Source organism: Scatophagus argus, chromosome 10 (genome assembly GCF_020382885.2).
Source record: "Scatophagus argus isolate fScaArg1 chromosome 10, fScaArg1.pri, whole genome shotgun sequence".
Lineage (NCBI taxonomy): Eukaryota > Metazoa > Chordata > Actinopteri > Scatophagidae > Scatophagus > Scatophagus argus.
The window spans coordinates 5,275,247-5,285,666 of record NC_058502.1 but is presented as its reverse complement, the minus strand read 5'-3'; positions in this window follow the sequence as shown (position 1 = coordinate 5,285,666).

The window sequence follows — 10,420 nt, the reverse complement described above, 5'->3', positions numbered from 1 at the left end:
ATACACGCACGCACGCACACGCTGCGGCTGATCATTTTTCTCTTCACATGACTCAGATTTTTCTTTCTGAATTGGATCCTTTTGCACGGACGTTAGACATGTAGTCCCACTGCTTCCATTTTTCATGGTTTTAATGATCAGTGTGTGATTATGAACACTCAAGCCTCAATTATTTGGTTTGTGCAGACTTTCATAAAGGCTGCAACTGACTGTAGCCAAGACATCACATGCAGGCTTGAATGCAAAAATGGGTCACAAATGGAACACTTTTTTTAAAAAGCCTCAGAAAATTTCCTGCAGAGTATCATTGTTTTCAGAAAATCACTCAAACAGGAGTGAAAATTGTGCATTTCATGGGGACTATTTTCAGCCAAGGATTAATACACTATTTTTTATGGCACTGGGATGGTGTGTGTGCATGTGAGATTGACTCCAAATGAACTGATTTGGAAATTGGACTATTTTCAATCAACTGATCAACTGAGTGTTGGTTTTGGCCTTTTCATGGAATTGGTTTACAATAAAAAAAATTAAATAAACAGAGTACTGAAGGATATCCTTTAAATGTTAATGTTTATCTTGGAGAAAATTAGTAAAGTCCTACAAAAATAAGCTTCAGAAGTGGGCTAAAACATAAAAATACAAGTGCTGTGGTCTGCTCAGGCCTATTTGCTGTCTTTGTTTGTGATGTATAACATGAGATTGTATTACTGTACAGTACAACAAGAGAATAACAGACCCAGGGCCTTTCATATTTAGATTTGTCACTTGTGAATGAGTTGTCACAACAACAACAGACGTAAAGCAGAAGATGAAGATCTTCTGCTTTGCTTAGATTGTGACAGTTGCAATCCGTTGCAAAACGATGATGGTCTTTAATCCACTGGGAGTTTGAATAGCCTGAAAAAGTTCTGACACACTACATCGCTTTGTTTACTGATTTGCAATGCGGCCGCTGCGCAGACATAGACAGGGCTTATTTGAATGCATGGCAAAATGTCCATTGTAACAAATCTAAATCTAAAAGCCAACCTAATCTCCCTGTTTGCCTGTCTGTCTGTCTGTCTTTTCTTTTGTCTCGTTTTTTTTCCTATCACTCCGTCTGTCTCGTCTCTTGATCTTTATCTTACAACTCCGCCAGGAACTATCCATTTATTCATTTCCATGTGGTACTCTACTGTCAAACTGCCTGAAAAACATTGCTGCGTGTGTGTGTGTGGGTGTGTTTGTCTGTGTATACTCTGCTTGTTGATCAGGTCAAGCAGTCTGGTAGTACAGTTGTTCTCACGTTGCTGTGATCAAACAGTAGTGACAGACACACCGCTGTGCGTACACATACACAAATGCCTCGTGTCATGCAGCGTGCTAATTAAATACTGTCTCATGTTTGGGCTGGAGTCCATTCAACAGACTGTTTATCCATCAGGTCCTGAACAGAACAGACCTTTATGAATAGGCCTAAAAATGGAAAGCGTTTGAAAAGCTGCTGCAATATTTTGCTTTTGAAAAAGGGTTGTCTTTTGCTTTTGGAAAAAGAACAACAGAGAGCCAACTGGGTGAAGTTGCTGATTCACAGTCAGACAACTCGCTCTCAATGACTGCATCTGGCACTTACTCAACATCCTGAATTGGTGAAACAGACGCTGATAAGGGGTGGCCCATCATTACGATAACAGTCAACGGCTGGCTACACACAGCCTGATGGTCAACAGTGTACTCGCTGTGCCAGGGCCCTTATAAACCTATTTTGGCTGTGCACCTATTGTTAAACAACTAAATTTTGCTTTGACTGAGCCAAACAGACAGCTAGCCAAGATGCTTAGCACATCCTGACAACACTGAAACAACCAGGCAGCCTAATCACAAAGGCTGCAAATTAACAGATTAAGTTTTCCGATTCATCTAATTGATTATATGACTGTGAACTTATGTTGCAGCCGATGAGATCGAAGGCAATGGCAGCCTCAAGCAATCACAGGCAAAAAAAGCAGCATTTTCACTTTTAAAAGACATTAAGTAGATTCTTAGCTTAACTGACCCCTACTGGCATCCAGCCGCAACTGCAATGGCACTGACACCCTAATTTATGGAGTAATAACCTTATTGATGTTAAAGAATATATTTCAAGGACGTTGCTGGACCTGGCTCACAATCTCCAGTTCCAGTTCATCCCAAAGGTGTTGGATGGGGTTGAGGTCAGGACTCTGTGTGGGCCAGTCAAGTTCTTCCACACCAAACTCATCCAACCATGTCTTTATGGAGCTTTGCTTTGTGCACTGGGGCACAGTCATGCTGGAATAGAAAAGGGCCTTCAACAAACTGTTGCCACAAAGTTGGAAGCATAGCATTGACCAAAATGTCTTGGTATGCTGAAGCTTTAAGATTCCCCTTCACTGGAAGTCAGGGGTCGAGCCCAAACCCTGAAAAACAGCCCCATAAAGAGGTGTGTCTTTTTGTCTGTATAATGTATCACGGATCCAAATTTTGGAGGTGGGGACCAAAATCATTCCATGTTTTTTATTTATATTTTCCTATCAATTAACCGGGGGTGGGGATTTGAGCAGATCTTAATATCATACATTATAATTACTTCACTGACTGGAAATTATTTTAATTATTATAAATTACTCTAGTTTCCAGCATCATGAACCTTACTGTTGTGGCATGTGAATGTCAATGTGTATTCTGAGATGTTGATTTCTCTCTGTTGACGTTTCCAGACCTCTATCTGCCTAGTGCATCTATATGTTTTTGTGTTTTAAAGTTTCTTGTGAAAAAGCTCTTAATCTCAAAAGGATGATTATGTTTAAGACAGTTTTTTAAAATCTCCATTAAAAGATGCTGCATAAAAATTATTTTTTAATTGTTCAGTGGACAGTTCAGATGCAAATCTTCACTGTCAGTGGTGTGAGAAAGAAACACGTCGAGCTGTGTTGTGTGAGTTGAGAGTCAATTTGGTTGTTGGAAAAGAAAAGCATGTGGTTAGTGAGTTGCTTCAAGGGCTCAGTGTGAACAGAGGAAATGGAAAAAATAGACATGGTTGTTCTAATAGATGGTCTTATGTGTGCTGCTCTCAACTGCCACATGAGGTCAAAGCAAAGAGTGGAAAAACACACTGAGAGGTGCAGGCACACCTTTGTGTCGACATTATCACACCTGACTCAATAACTGGAGAGGATTCAATGAGTTTATCTACTTATACGCATTTTAAGTCCATCTGTTTGTCCCAAGTGCTGAATTTGGCTGGTAAAGCTTTTCCTTTGTGCAAGTACTGTGGGTACTTTCATTATGAAAACTTTATGAAACTGACAATGACTTTTCTGAAGCACAATCATTAAGTCCCTAACTACATCACAGTTACACCCATACTCACAGCACCCACACATTTCTGGGTATAACGGCATCTATTTTATCATGACTGCACATCTCTCTGATTGATCTGATTGATTCCATAATGAAGTATTTCCAATGATGCCAACACCATGTTGTGATTGGATCCCACACCCAAATTACACCCAGATGTCACTAACAGTATCAACGGCTCTGCTGTATTAAACTTCAAACTTTACTGTCAGTATATTTTTTGCACACACTGGAATTTAACCCATCACACAGGGGGTGCTGGGGGTGGGTTAGGTGCTTTGCTCAAGGGCACATCAGCTGTTACTAATGGAGAGGGAGAACGTTGATGGGGAATCGATCTGACAACCCTCCGGTCACAAGCCGTTTGTGCAATGCCATAAATTGGCTTACATAAAACAAACGGCAACAGTTAGAAAAAAAACAATATTATAAGCTCTATGGATTGTGGAAGGCACTGTTGCTGTTGTTATTTTTAGAGTTAGAACAATTTTTAAAACTTTAAAACTACTACAGTAATTCCCATATGTACAGTTTCTGGAATCGATGGCTTTTCCGTCCTCCACTTTGAAACAGTGTTGTGACTCTTCAGAAATCTTTATGGTTAAAGTTTTAGCACAATGTAGAGAATCAGTGTAGAATCTCATCAAGCAGCCGGACACCAGTGGACAGTGACAGTCAAACTGGTGAGCAGAATTAGCTCATTGCAAAGAATAGACCAACTGTCCCTCAGGCTGACGAAAAGCTACACAGATTTGTTTTTATTACAGGTTACCAAAACTGTTGTGAGGCATGTGACGTCTGTCTGCAGGCCTCATTTTACTTGCAAAAAGGCAGACAGGCACAAAGGAACCACAGACATAAACCCAACAAAATAAAGTTTTAATGTCAGGTTTAGACCAGATTAAAAATTAAAAACCTCATGCTGTAATCACACCTTTCAAAAATATCTGAGCATTGATTAAAACTACTTTGCTTTCAGTCATTTAGTGGAGGAAATTGTGTTTTATTTATGTGATATAGGACGTCTGTGAGCCACTTAACATGGACACGTGTTTTTTTTTTATTGTGGGTCTCATCTTTCTTTGTAATTAAGATCTGTATTTTGTTAAATCTGTAACAAAGCTGGTATATGCACACATGTTAAACCCTATGTTCTGTCATTGCACCATGTCTGTTCATATGTGTGTGTGTGTGTGTGTGCGTGCGTTTGTGTGTGAAGTTTCCACAGAGTGGGCTGACTCAAAATGAGAACTCAGGGTTTCCTCTATGAGCCTGTGAGACAGAGGACAAGTGGAAAACTGGTTTCACACACAAGCAGAAAGCACAATATTCTAAAAAGCCATGCTCTCATATAAACACAACAAAGCACACAGTAACACACATGCATGCATATTGTATGTACGTTGTCAAACAAACATAACACCCACACGCCTGTGCAGTTGGCACCGTTCAACAGCTAAAGCAACCTGCTCCCAGGTAACTCGGCAGAAACTCTCAGGGGGGGCTAAACCAACAGCAGGATCTACGCAAGAGGTCAAAGCCTACAAGCACGAACATTTGTTCAACTAATCAGCTAAACTCACCAATCACTGAGGCAGGACTTTGGTCCTTTCAGCTATAAATTTAAGGCTACAGTAGAAGACAGCAGCGTTAAAGTGCGTATCATTACAACACTGAAATCTGAATACGGAGCTGCATTGAAAAGGTGTGCAGCAGGAGTATGTTTTTAGAGGAAAAAAAGACAATGTATTTTTTCTCATTAAACGTGCACCATTTTTGCTAGGCGAAATTTTCGCAGGCAGCACAGTGACTGCGAGCACAATTTCCCAACATTTTTCAACAATGAAAACAACGCGACAAAAGAAGAGTCCAAGGGTACTAACGGCATGAATATGGACAGGGAACATATATGGAGAATTTATATCAAGATGCAAGGGAAACATTCAGACAAAAGTCCATCATCCTGTAAAGCACAGTTTGTCACTTATTTATAGTTATGATAAAATCCTTTGTGGTTAACATAAAACAATAGGTGTGAAAAGGCTAGGCAAAGAAATGTGCCACAACAAAGAAGCACACCTTTTACTTTTCATTCTGTGTTTCTTTTTTAACTTTAGCTGTTTTTCATGTGAGTTGATTCTTGAACACCGTGGGGTTATAATATTTAAATACAAACCCCTTCACGCTGTGGCTGCTTCAAAGCACGAACCTGACCCCAACCAAGCTCATCTTTTCTCCTCTTTCTGTGTGCTTTCTTTATTTCTTTATATCAACTCTTCTCTAAATTTTCATTGCAATTTTCTCTTCCTCTCTTACTCTGAAGCATATCTTTGAAAAAATGTGTGTGTGTGTGTGTGTGTGTGTGTGTGTGTGTGTGTGGGAGGGTGGAGAAAAAAAGATTGGAAAGTATTGGTCTTAAAGGTGTGAAACAGTGTGTGGTTTTCTTTACCTTGACTGGCTTTAAGAACATGCAAGAAAAAAAAGTTGTTCAACTTGAGACTGCGGCTTAAAAAAATATAGAAAAGGTGAATAATTCAGAACACTTTCTGAACGCACTGTAACTAATTGCATCTCCAACAGAACAATGTTGTATTTACATTGTCAGTTGCAGACTTATGCTAAAATTATTCAATAACAATAATAATAATAAAAGCAAAAGCGGACCGAGAACTCCTTAACAAGCCTTAAACACACAGAGCGAAGGTGGGGAGGAGGGAGAGCTGCAGCATGAACACAAGGTTTATGTGAGATACCACCGCAGTTGGATGTAGAAAAGTTGTCACATAATGCATGGAAAAATGTAACCCATTAATATCTGGCCGATGTAATGAATTTCTGTTATGTGAGTGTGGTTTAAGGAGTCAAGTTAGCTGGCAGGCTAACGTTTCTACCTGATTTTAGGTCTGTTATTTTTCTTTACCTTTCCAAAAAAGTTAATGTTGCATCAGACACAAGTTTGTGTCTTTTGTTGGTTTACTGGAGACGAGTCCATATTTCACAGCTCACTGGGCCACTTATGTATAAGGAGCAAGTTTTATCAAGAGCAGCGCTGACATGTCTGGCCTGGACTGTCTGGTGCACAGATAGTGAAGACACTGACTGGTCAGAGGGTGGAGATCCCTCACACTGTCCCCTTGACAAGCTTGTTTCTATTGTGACACCCTGTATACAGAACATTATCATGTATTAAAAGCCTGTGAACATGCACACAGGTGTGCATAAGTGTTTCTGTAGCTCAGATTGGGGTCTTGAAAGTCTGCGTTTGAATGCAATGACTTGCAAAGCAGAGTTTGTAACAGAGTTTGAGTTTGGTAGAAAACAAAATGCAGAAGTCAACAAAACTATTCTTACTAAAATATACTTACAGATTCAAATTGCAATGCACACGTTTACAAAACCATGGTTACAGTTACCCTGTTTTCAAGTACACCTTTATAATTGAGATAATATTGCATAACTCATAACTTACATGCAGGCAAACACGACCCACACAGACATACACACACAGGTACAATTATTCACACACTGTACCTCTGCGCCTCATAAAGAACAGGAAGTCCTGAAGCTGAATTTTTGGTGAAACCTACAAACACATGGACACACTTCTAATAAATAAATGGTTACATGATCTGTTTGGAGAACACTCCAATTTTTACAGATTAATGCCGCATCAGTCACGCATCACCAGACAATCCTTTGTGTGCGTGTGTGTGCGTGCATGTATTGAACTGAAGCTCCAGAGGTCTGGCTCCGGAAAGGGTACAGAAGGCCATTTGTAGCGCTGTCTGGTCAACAAGACAACTGTCTTCACTGATAGATTTGTGTGGGTGGATACTAATAACGGGGCGTCTTTCAGTTGGTGCAACTCAACGAGAATGCAGACATATTATTTCTCTAGGTTTAAAGTCAGGTATGTGGTATCTGAGACGCTGGGTGTGACACATACTGTGCAGGGTGTCCCTTCTCGTGCGACAACATATTGTGGTCTTGTGTTGCATCATTATTTCAAGTTACAGCAAAGCACAACAAATAAACTCTGCAGCATCCCTCAAAGGAAAGTAGGTGTAATTTACTTAAGTACATGCTGTATTGTGTCAATCAAGACTCTTTGTTAGCTATTAATGAAGATTAGTATTCTGGAAACCACTAAGCTGAATACTGTGCCAAACCATCTGGCAGAATTTATCTGTGCTAATGGCTTTATTCCCTCCTGTGTGGGACCACAACCTTATTTAACCAAGAGTCAAACTCTGATTATTCAGGAGCTCATAGATGATAAAACACCACACCTCCTTGTCCTTGACCTTGTTTTGATGGGAATTATTTTCAGCCTACCCACTGAGATCCGGTGCTTTCCAACCTAAACGTGCATCCACATGGTGCCCTCACTTGGCCTGAGAATGTGTTTATGTGCCTCATATGACTGTTTTTATGGAATGGAGTGAGTAACTTAGTTAAAGGCACAATATGCAGCATTTGTTGATTGCGGTTTGTCAACACACCATTCTGGCATATCACCAAAAACCCAAAACATCAGTACTTAGTGTTCTGGGAATGAGAACCACTGACGCCCAGAAATGTTTCAGATGCAGCAAAATAATGAAAAAATAAGAGAATACAGACAGAGGACAGAGATGTGTCAATACACAGCGTTTTTTTTACATGAAGTTACTGCATATTATGGCTTTAACCTAATTATAACATTATATCTCAATCCACCACCACACAAACCCACTGAATCCCCCGCTTCTGAGAAAAATCTGCAAGTGATCCCTGTCAAACATCAAGTGCAGCGAAGTGAAGGAGTCTTGTGACTGAACGCGAAGGCTGTTCTGCTACAGCTGAGGACAGAGAGTTCACTCAAAGATTAGAATTATAGGCCTCCACTGCTCCCTCTTTGAAGGCATGGAGCCCAGCAGTAGAGACCAGCAGCACCGGCAGCCTGTTGAACGGAGGTTTTTCGGTTAGAAAAGACAACAAGAGTCAGACTGAACCATATCTTATCATAGCTAATCCTCAGCCCAAAGAAACGAGACACGACAGTCCCCGAGTATCCTGGCAGCAGTACGACGTGTGCCGTATATTCCAGATGTTCAGGGAAACAACTTAATACTATGTTTAGTGACAAAAAGTAAACAAATGTTAACTTCTAACACTTGATTGCAGATTCAAAAATATACCATAATTTGAATAATTTGCCACTGAAACTGAAGCCTGCAACTGCAAAAGAGCGAGCCTCACAAATCTGATTAAATCGATTTTTGATAAAATGTCTTGGAAAAGCTTGGAATCACATCATATAAATGAGATAACCGTAAAGAAGTGCAATTCAGGAGTATGGAGACTCTCCCTGAAGTGAGGACGAGACTGATTTCAACGAAGGACAGGCAGTTCAGTCCAGGATAGCTTATTTATCTTTTATCAGTCCAACTTCAACATATGGCAACAACCATTTAAAGATTAGGGTTATTCTAGGATATGGATGAGATGGAGAATGCGGCTAAGAAACTTTTAAGGCTCGTTTAAGTCTGCCACACAAATTCACTGTATGTATATCAAAGTACACAGAAGCATACAGCGGGAGTCAGGTGTTTGAGAAAAACATTCAGAGGGACCAGAATACTCAATCAAGATGAGTTATGAGTTCACCTTCTGTCCTGAGACAAAAGCTTGACACCTACAGTCCAGTGTAAAGAGAAGACACCTGATAAATCTGGGATATCTGACAAAGTATGGCTTCGAAAACATCAGATCCTGACCAAGTGATTGTTTGAAGACAAAATAAGCTACTTGAACGGTGACCTGATGTAAATCACGGGTTATGAGATTTGGTCTCACGACCCTGCACTTGGCCTCGGGGTCTGATGGAGACTGTGCGGCACTGCATTCATTTCTGTAAGGTGATCAGACGAGTGAAAAAGATGAAAATAAAGTATATAACAGTAAGGATGCAGTTTGTCCTGCAAACCCGCAATTGTCAGTGGGATTCAAAATCTTGCATGAAACAAAGGCATGAAATTATCAGCTAAGCATATATTTGTTTGAACTGTGGAGCCTGTCAAGTTGCGTGATAGTGTTTTAACTGTGCGTCAGTGTGTTTTTACTGGATGGCAAAGACCTGTAGCTGCACGAGTTATCGGTTTCGGTTGAACCTGCTGCTCTGTAATCGTCACAGTTGTCCTGATCTTTCAGACGGGACTAACGACTGAACAGAGAAAGGAATAAAAGAATCAATGTCATTTATTAAAGGTGTTCCCCAGCATTCTGAACTGGAAACTGGAATCACAAAGAGAAGAGAAACAAGGGACAACTTTTAGATCACTGCCATTGAGAAGCCAACTCGACTCTGGCCACTCCACAGTCGTGCTATACTGTGGAACAAATTACACATAAGCTATACAAGGGACAAAAAAATAAACAAAACAAGGAGACTCATGCCAAAGTGTCATACTGGATCATTCCTTCGCTCTACTGTTAAAGCAAGTATGAAAGAAAATATAAAAGCATCACCAAGTCTACACATGACTGTCACCAACAGTGGCTATCAAGTATCCTTGAACTGCAGTCAGAGTTTACAGGTTTCAGTAATCCAGTAGTGGTGAGACTGTTTATATTCATCACATCAAACCCAGGAGGAAGAACTTCAAGTATGTAAACACAGACATTGCTACAGTATGACTGTCCAGTGCTGTTGTGTACTGGAAACTATTTTCACTCATACACACCAAACAGTAGCACTTCAATCTCAGGGAATATAATGTTTTTTTTCTCACAAAGTTATGACTTTTCTCCTTTTGTGTATTTATTTATTTTACCTAATATTAGATAATATTATATACCTATATATTTTGGTCTACTTCACATTATTGTTTAATATTTTCACTTTCTTAGACAGTTTATGTTAGTTTTATTGGCCCTTGTGAGTATTCACAGAACAACCATGGGAAATCCATAATTACAACTAGATACTGGCTAACCAGATCAAAGCTCCCTCAGAGGCAGGCAGTGCTCACGACGAAACGGACATGACGGACATCCTTGTCTCGACTTTGGGATT